At 33.7% G+C, this 6,772-nt stretch overlaps 1 pseudogene; it reads right to left on the bottom strand.

Moving 5' to 3' along the window:
- Positions 1-5,936: 5,936 nt before the first annotated feature.
- Positions 5,937-6,415, bottom strand: LOC102727375 (ATP synthase peripheral stalk subunit d, mitochondrial pseudogene; annotated as a pseudogene).
- Positions 6,416-6,772: the final 357 nt, after the last annotated feature.

Below are 6,772 nucleotides of genomic sequence, written 5' to 3'. Positions count from 1 at the left end.
ATTTCTGCCAACACCTGGGCTATGATTTGTTTTATGTTCACTAGTATTGGTCAGAAGAAAGTGAAGAAGGGATTCAAAGGATTCATCTCAGCTTTTTCTACTAGAATAGCTCTTTCTCCACAGACCAAGGAACCATTGCTATGGTTCCAAGAGCCACCAAGTATGTGTATTTGGATTATAACTTGAGAATTGAGGGAACGACCACTGGTAGTGTCTATGGAACCAGTAAACTTACCATGAAATAGACTTGGCCAAAAGACTCCGTCTGTTACTTGACCTACTTTATGAAAGAATAAATTCAAGCACTCTGTGCATGACTGTTATTCTTATTTATTACATATTCTGTCATTAAGATACTGAAGCCTCGCTAAAGAATGGGAGCTGGCTACATACCCCTTTAGGTGACTAGAAAGATACTTATACTGAGGGGCTCTAGCCCCTGTGGCTTCCCTATTCTGATGTGACTGACACTCTTACCATCTTCTTGTCATTTCTTAGAGCAGTGCAAATGATTGGGCCCATGAAATGCTGCACCTGGATGTCCGAAGCTTCCAGAGTTACCCTTCTCTGCGTAGTGCTCCTGTTTTCTCTTCTTTATTAAAGCTAAATAAACTTGATGCTGGGTGGGCCTATTGTGTCTTGTATATTTGATGGACAACTTGAAAGTGAGATTCAGTGGTCTTTTTCTTGCAAGAGTACAAAGGAAACAAAAATATTAGAAACAAAATATATATAATAATTTTTAAAAAGTTAGGCACAACAGAAGAGAAAGTTGATGAGATGGTAGACCTTAAGTTATCACTCAGAATGCATCAAAGAAAGACAACAGAAAATGTAAAAGAGATGTTAAAAGATGTTGAGATGAGTTTAAGAAGGCATAGCATTTATATAATTAGAGCAGGAGAAATTAAGAGAGTGGTGCAAGGCTGAGGTGAGGCAATATTCAGAGATGATATGTGAGAATTTTCTAGACTTGATAAATGATTCTAATTCTCAGATTTTAAAAATATAGCATATCTCAAGAAAGATAAAAAAGTAATTTCCCAACATATCATATTATAGTAAAATTTGAGAAGATGGATACAAAGATAAGGCTAGGGCAATAATCGGGAAAACAGTAGACTTTTCTAAGATCAAAACAGAAGCTGGAAGCCAGGGTGCTAGGGGGGAAACTCTCAAGAACTGTGAACCAAATTAAATAATTTTAAAAAATAAGAATAAAGACTTTCACAGATAATCAAAACCAGGATTTGCAGTGACTTGAATTCTCAGTACAAGACTATATAAAGGATGTACTCTAAGAAAGAAAATAAATCCAGATATAAAGATCTGAGAATCAAGAAGGAATGGTATGTTAAAAGGGAATTTTCAGAATGGGAGAGGAGTTTGCCATATATACATCCAACATAAGAATTATATCCAGAACATAAAAATAACTCCTACAAACCATTAAGTAAAATGTAGACAACCTAATTTTAAGAGAAGTTAAAGGACTTAAGCAGGCATTTCATATACAAGGATATCCAAATGGATAATGAACATATGTAAATGTGCTCAAAATCACAGCAGTCTTTAGGAAAATGCAAATTAAAGCCACAATGACGTATACCATTACAAATCCACCAGATGGCTAAAAATTTAAATTAAAAAAAATGAATAAGTTTTGAAGAAAGTGTGGAGCAATCAGAACTCACACATATTGCTGGTGGGAGTTTAATGTGATACATTTACTTTGGCAAACTGCAATATCTACTAAAAGTAAGCATATACCTACCTGTGACCCAGAATTTCCACTCTTAGGTGTAAATCCAACAAAACTGAATGCATTAGCCTACCAATAAGACATGTACAAAGATGTTTGTACCAGCCTTACTCATAACAGCTCCAAACTGGGAACAATCCATGACCATGAGCTGTAGACTAGACAAATCGTGGAAAATGAGGCAGCAACAATGTGAGTGCCATGATACACACAACAATGTGAATATATTTCAAAGCCACAGCATTGAACAGTAGAAGTCAGTATATGCTGAGGGCGCCTGGGTGGCTCAGTCAGTTACGTGTCCAACTCTTGATCTTGGCTCTGGTCATGACCTCAGCGTTGTGAGATCAAGCCCTGCATTGAGCTCTGTGCTGGGCATGGAGCCTGCTTAAGATTCTCTCTCTCTGCCTCTCCCTGTGCTCCCCTCCCCCCAAAAATATTATATGCTGTATGATACCATTTATATTAAATAAGAACAGGCAATACCGCTTTATGTTAACAGAAAGAAGTATACTGTTTGCAGCATTGGGGTTGGTAATGACTGGGAGGAGACACAATAGAGCTTTCTGGGGTACTGGAAATGTTATATATCTTAATCTGTGTTCTGGTTACATGGGCATACACATAGATATAAAGTCATCGAGCTTTACATGTAACAGTTGTGTGCTTCGCTGAATGTATATGATAAAGCAAGAGAATGATAATAAGTTTCAGAATAGTACTTACCCCGGGGCAAAAGTTGAGGATGGATTGGGATGGGAACCTAAGGGCCTTCAAGTATATTGTTAATGTTCTATTTCTTATGCTTGTTTGTGGGTCTGTAGATGTTTTTTATTCTTTATATGTATATTATATCATACATTATATATAGGTTTTTGTATATATGAAATATTTCATAATAAATATAAGAAAAATGATATAAGGAAAACACTGGTATTTGATTTGATTCCAACAGAGGAAGTAGCTATTCGGCAAACCTCCCTCAAAGTACACATTATAATCCCTTGCAAGCACTTTATTTTATCGTATGTAATGTTAGTAGGCACATACTTTTGCTCTGCTTTTGCTCTACAATGCTGTTAGTAGGCGTATACTTTTATCTTGCTGGAATGCATTTTTCCCTTAGGATAATCTCATAAATATTGTCAGATATTTATCCCACATACTAATAAAAGATAAGAAACACATTTTCCTCAGCACGTTTCTTAAAATGCCCCCAAATCTTTTTGTTAAAAATAAATGCCTTCTACATTGTATGTCAAACTCTTACCTTATGCAGTATTCAAAAGTAAAAGCTAAACTCTTTAGTCAGTGTTATCAAAGTATTTAATAAATAATGGTATTTATACATTTTTAGACATAAACCTGATATTTAATTGAATTCATTTTATTTCCTTTTGTGCAATATGAGGAAATCCCAAGATTGGGTTGAATATTTACAGTGCATGTTAAGATACATGAAGAATTCTTATTTCTAAGTTAGAGGTTCATAGTGAAATAGTAGCAAAAAATATTTCAACTGGTCATATCCTTGGCTAGACTAATAGTGTGCTATTGGAGGGGAATGGCCAAATCATTTCTCATCTCTCATTACATGGAAATAATTCCCTGATAATAATTTAATCTGGATCACTGGTTCATATATTTAAAGTATTAAAAAGTAAAAGCTATCCATATATTTTTTCTCATTTAGATTCTAAGAGTCTAAAATATTAATTCACTTTATGAGAATTTGTTACAAATATGTTTCCTTTATGAGAGTGGGAATTAGATCATATATTTTGTTTTATGTTACTTCTGGTGATTTTTGTCATTGTGGTTTGTGTTTGAGTAACTGAATTACTTCATTTTGGTATGTGTATGGAAAGATGTACTCAAAATACTACTACATCCTATTCTCACAACAAAGTCATGGGGAAAGGAAATTTTGAACATGGGTTTACAAAGTCTTGGAACAACTTGATAACCCAGGACTGATAACCCACAAGCCATGGAAATTAGAGGTGAAGCTAGACTTCAAATAAATCTGTATATCCAGGACTGTTAAAGTGGGGAATAAATAAAACTGCTAACCAGGTGCTTTCAAATTCCGTATAGATACTAATCCTGGGAGTTTGGGCATAGGAAACTGGAATTTGTGGGGAATTCTCCAAATCATAAAGTTTTCTTATATTTTAAAATGGTAATTTATTTATATGCTTGAAAATAATAATAAATACTCATAATAATAGTGAATCATTTTTTGTGACAGAGTTTTAGTTTTAGAGGTTTTTTTTTCTATTAAAGATTTTATTTATTTATTTTTTAGAGAGCGAGTGAGAGAGAAACAGCATGAGAGGGAAGAGGGTCAGAGGGAGAAGCAGGCTCCCCGCTGAGCCGGGAGCCCGATGTGGGACTCGATCCCAGGACCCTGGGATCCATCTGAGCCACCCAGGCGCCCAGTTTTAGAGGTTTTTAGTTAAAAAATAGAGATATGATAATAAATGCATGATTTATTAATCTTAAGAGACAATATATTGTGATAAAATGTAAAAATGATGTCTACTTGAAAAAGATATTTGATTATTAGAAAAAAGTTAAGGAAGGGAACATTAACAAAATAAATGTTACATAAAAATAATTAAAAATTAAATGATAACACATTTATCATTTAAGACTTATTATTCTTAAAATCAAATTTTACAACACACAAGGCAGTAATTGTCCTCATCCATAGTCTTGATCTTTGTTCCAAGACAAATATTCCAGGCATAGAAAATGTTGCATTGATGTTGGTTGAATTATTAAGATGAATTTTTAGGGTACATGTTGTTTCCTATAGACTCATTTTTCCATTTTAACAGTGAAAATATTTTGTCGGCTTGATTTTGGTCTTGCCATTGATATTGCTTAGGCTGTATTAGATTTTAGATCAGTTTCTGAATTCATGTCGGGGTATTCAACAACATTCCTGTCTCCTTTTTGCATTTCTTCTGTTAAAGTAGCTACAAAGAGCTATAGCCTAGAGCAAATAATCACTGGAAACGCCAGGCAACATTACGAAGATACTGTAACATTCCCACCTCTGAGGGAGGTTAACAGTACTCCACAGAATCATATGCCAAAATTGACAACTAAAAGTTTTTAATGCTTCTGAAGCTTGGTATTTTGGGAACATTATTCATCAATTTGTATAAAGTAAACGATGCTTGTAAACTTGTTAATTTTAATTTTATTTGCAAGAATACCTCACCATTAACAGCAATCAGGGCCACAAACACCCAATTATAATCTGGCAACAACAACAAGAAAGCATGAATGATTAGATTTGGCTGCTTCTCTCCTACCTGCTCCTGTTCTGATTCATAGATATGTCCGCCTTAAAGTTTGACTCAGTTATGTCAAAACATAGGTTTAAACATAAGTTATGAAGAAGGAAGGAGAAGGCCTACGTTTTCCCCTGATTTCTGCAAGTATGAAACTTACTGATACTTATTTTAAAGTATTATTTCAAATGTCTTGCTCAATAAATTCATTTTAGGATACCAACCATTTATGTTATTTCTACAGAGTATATTTAAACCAATCATAAATGGGAATTTTAGTAAAATTTTTAATTTGATTTTTATATTGAATAATATGCCCAGAATTGTAATCTATATTTTAAACTATCCTAATTTATTTTCTCTGAATTAATTGAAAAATTTCCCCATTGGAAAAAAGGAAGCTCAATTTTTATTTTTAAGTGTTTCTGTGACCAATTAGGTTCCTATTCTAAGAGCTGGCAGCTCTATTAATTACTTTTAATGATAGAATTATACTGATCTATTTAGCCATTCAATTAAGATAAAAAGCTTAACAATCTTTCAGATTTCATTAACTACTTTTAATGATAAAATTATACTGATCTATTAGCCACATAGTTAAGGTAAAAATCTAAAAATCTTTTAGATTTTCATTACCTATTTTTAGAAATTTTCTGGACACTAAGAATGGCATGGAACTTAAAACATATTGTGTCAATAATTAATTCTTGTCATAATACAAAAGGTCAGAACAAATTTTTGAAAAAATGTTAAACCAAATTTATTTTATTTTATTTTATTTTAATTTATTTTATTTTATGTACCATATCATTATTTTTAATGTCCAGCATTTATAATACGAGGGCCAGAGCTTTCTTTCCAACTCAAGTTTATACATTTTCAATTGGCTTGTGAGGCGAATAGGGATACTTCTTGTCTAATTTGGTTTCTGAGAAGACTTCATTCAGGTCCTCAATGGTCATCTGATCAAATGGAATTATGTTCTTCATCTTCTCCAGCTCTTTTTCATATTCCTCAATCCTGGCCTTTGAGAGAGACAAAAAAGTCAGCACAACTGTTCACATCTTCTTTTTCTTCAGCAACCACCCGAACAGTATATTTATCCTTGGCACAGGAACCTTCAGGGCATTAAACTTCTTCTAAAAGTCATCTACCAAGCCAGCCTTCGCCACATTGGCCTTGTTGTAAGCCCAGTCGATAGCAGCTGGTTTCTCAGGGAGAGTAGCTAACCTGGAGGTGTCTCTTTCCAGGATTTCAGGACGTTAGCAATGGCCTTCTGGTTTCAGGGTATGATCTCCCCAAAAGCTACCCAGTTAATGGCTTTTAGAGCAAGTTTTCACCCCGCCATCTTGAGATCCTTCATGGATGGCTCATAGTCCACAGCAGCAAGGAACAGCTAAACCAAATTTATTTCAATTAATTTATATCACCATTAAACAAGTATAAAGCAATACAATTTTAAAGTATATGCAAAGTTAATGACAGTAAAAGAAAAGACAAAGAAAAATGGAGTATATTTTTATATTTATTTTTACAACAGCTTTTTTGAGATATAATTGACATACAATAAACTGCACATATTTACAATGGAAAGTTTGATTAATTTGGACACATATTTAAACCCTAAAACCATCATCTCAATCCAGCATGATGAACATATCCATAATGCCAAAAAATTTCCTCATGTACTTTTGTATTTGCTCCT

The sequence above is a fragment of the Leptonychotes weddellii genome, chromosome 8 (genome assembly GCF_054177405.1).
Source record: "Leptonychotes weddellii isolate Sample4059 chromosome 8, ASM5417740v2, whole genome shotgun sequence".
Lineage (NCBI taxonomy): Eukaryota > Metazoa > Chordata > Mammalia > Carnivora > Phocidae > Leptonychotes > Leptonychotes weddellii.
The sequence above is the reverse complement of the archived record's forward strand: the minus strand, read 5'-3'. Positions and strand labels throughout refer to the sequence as shown.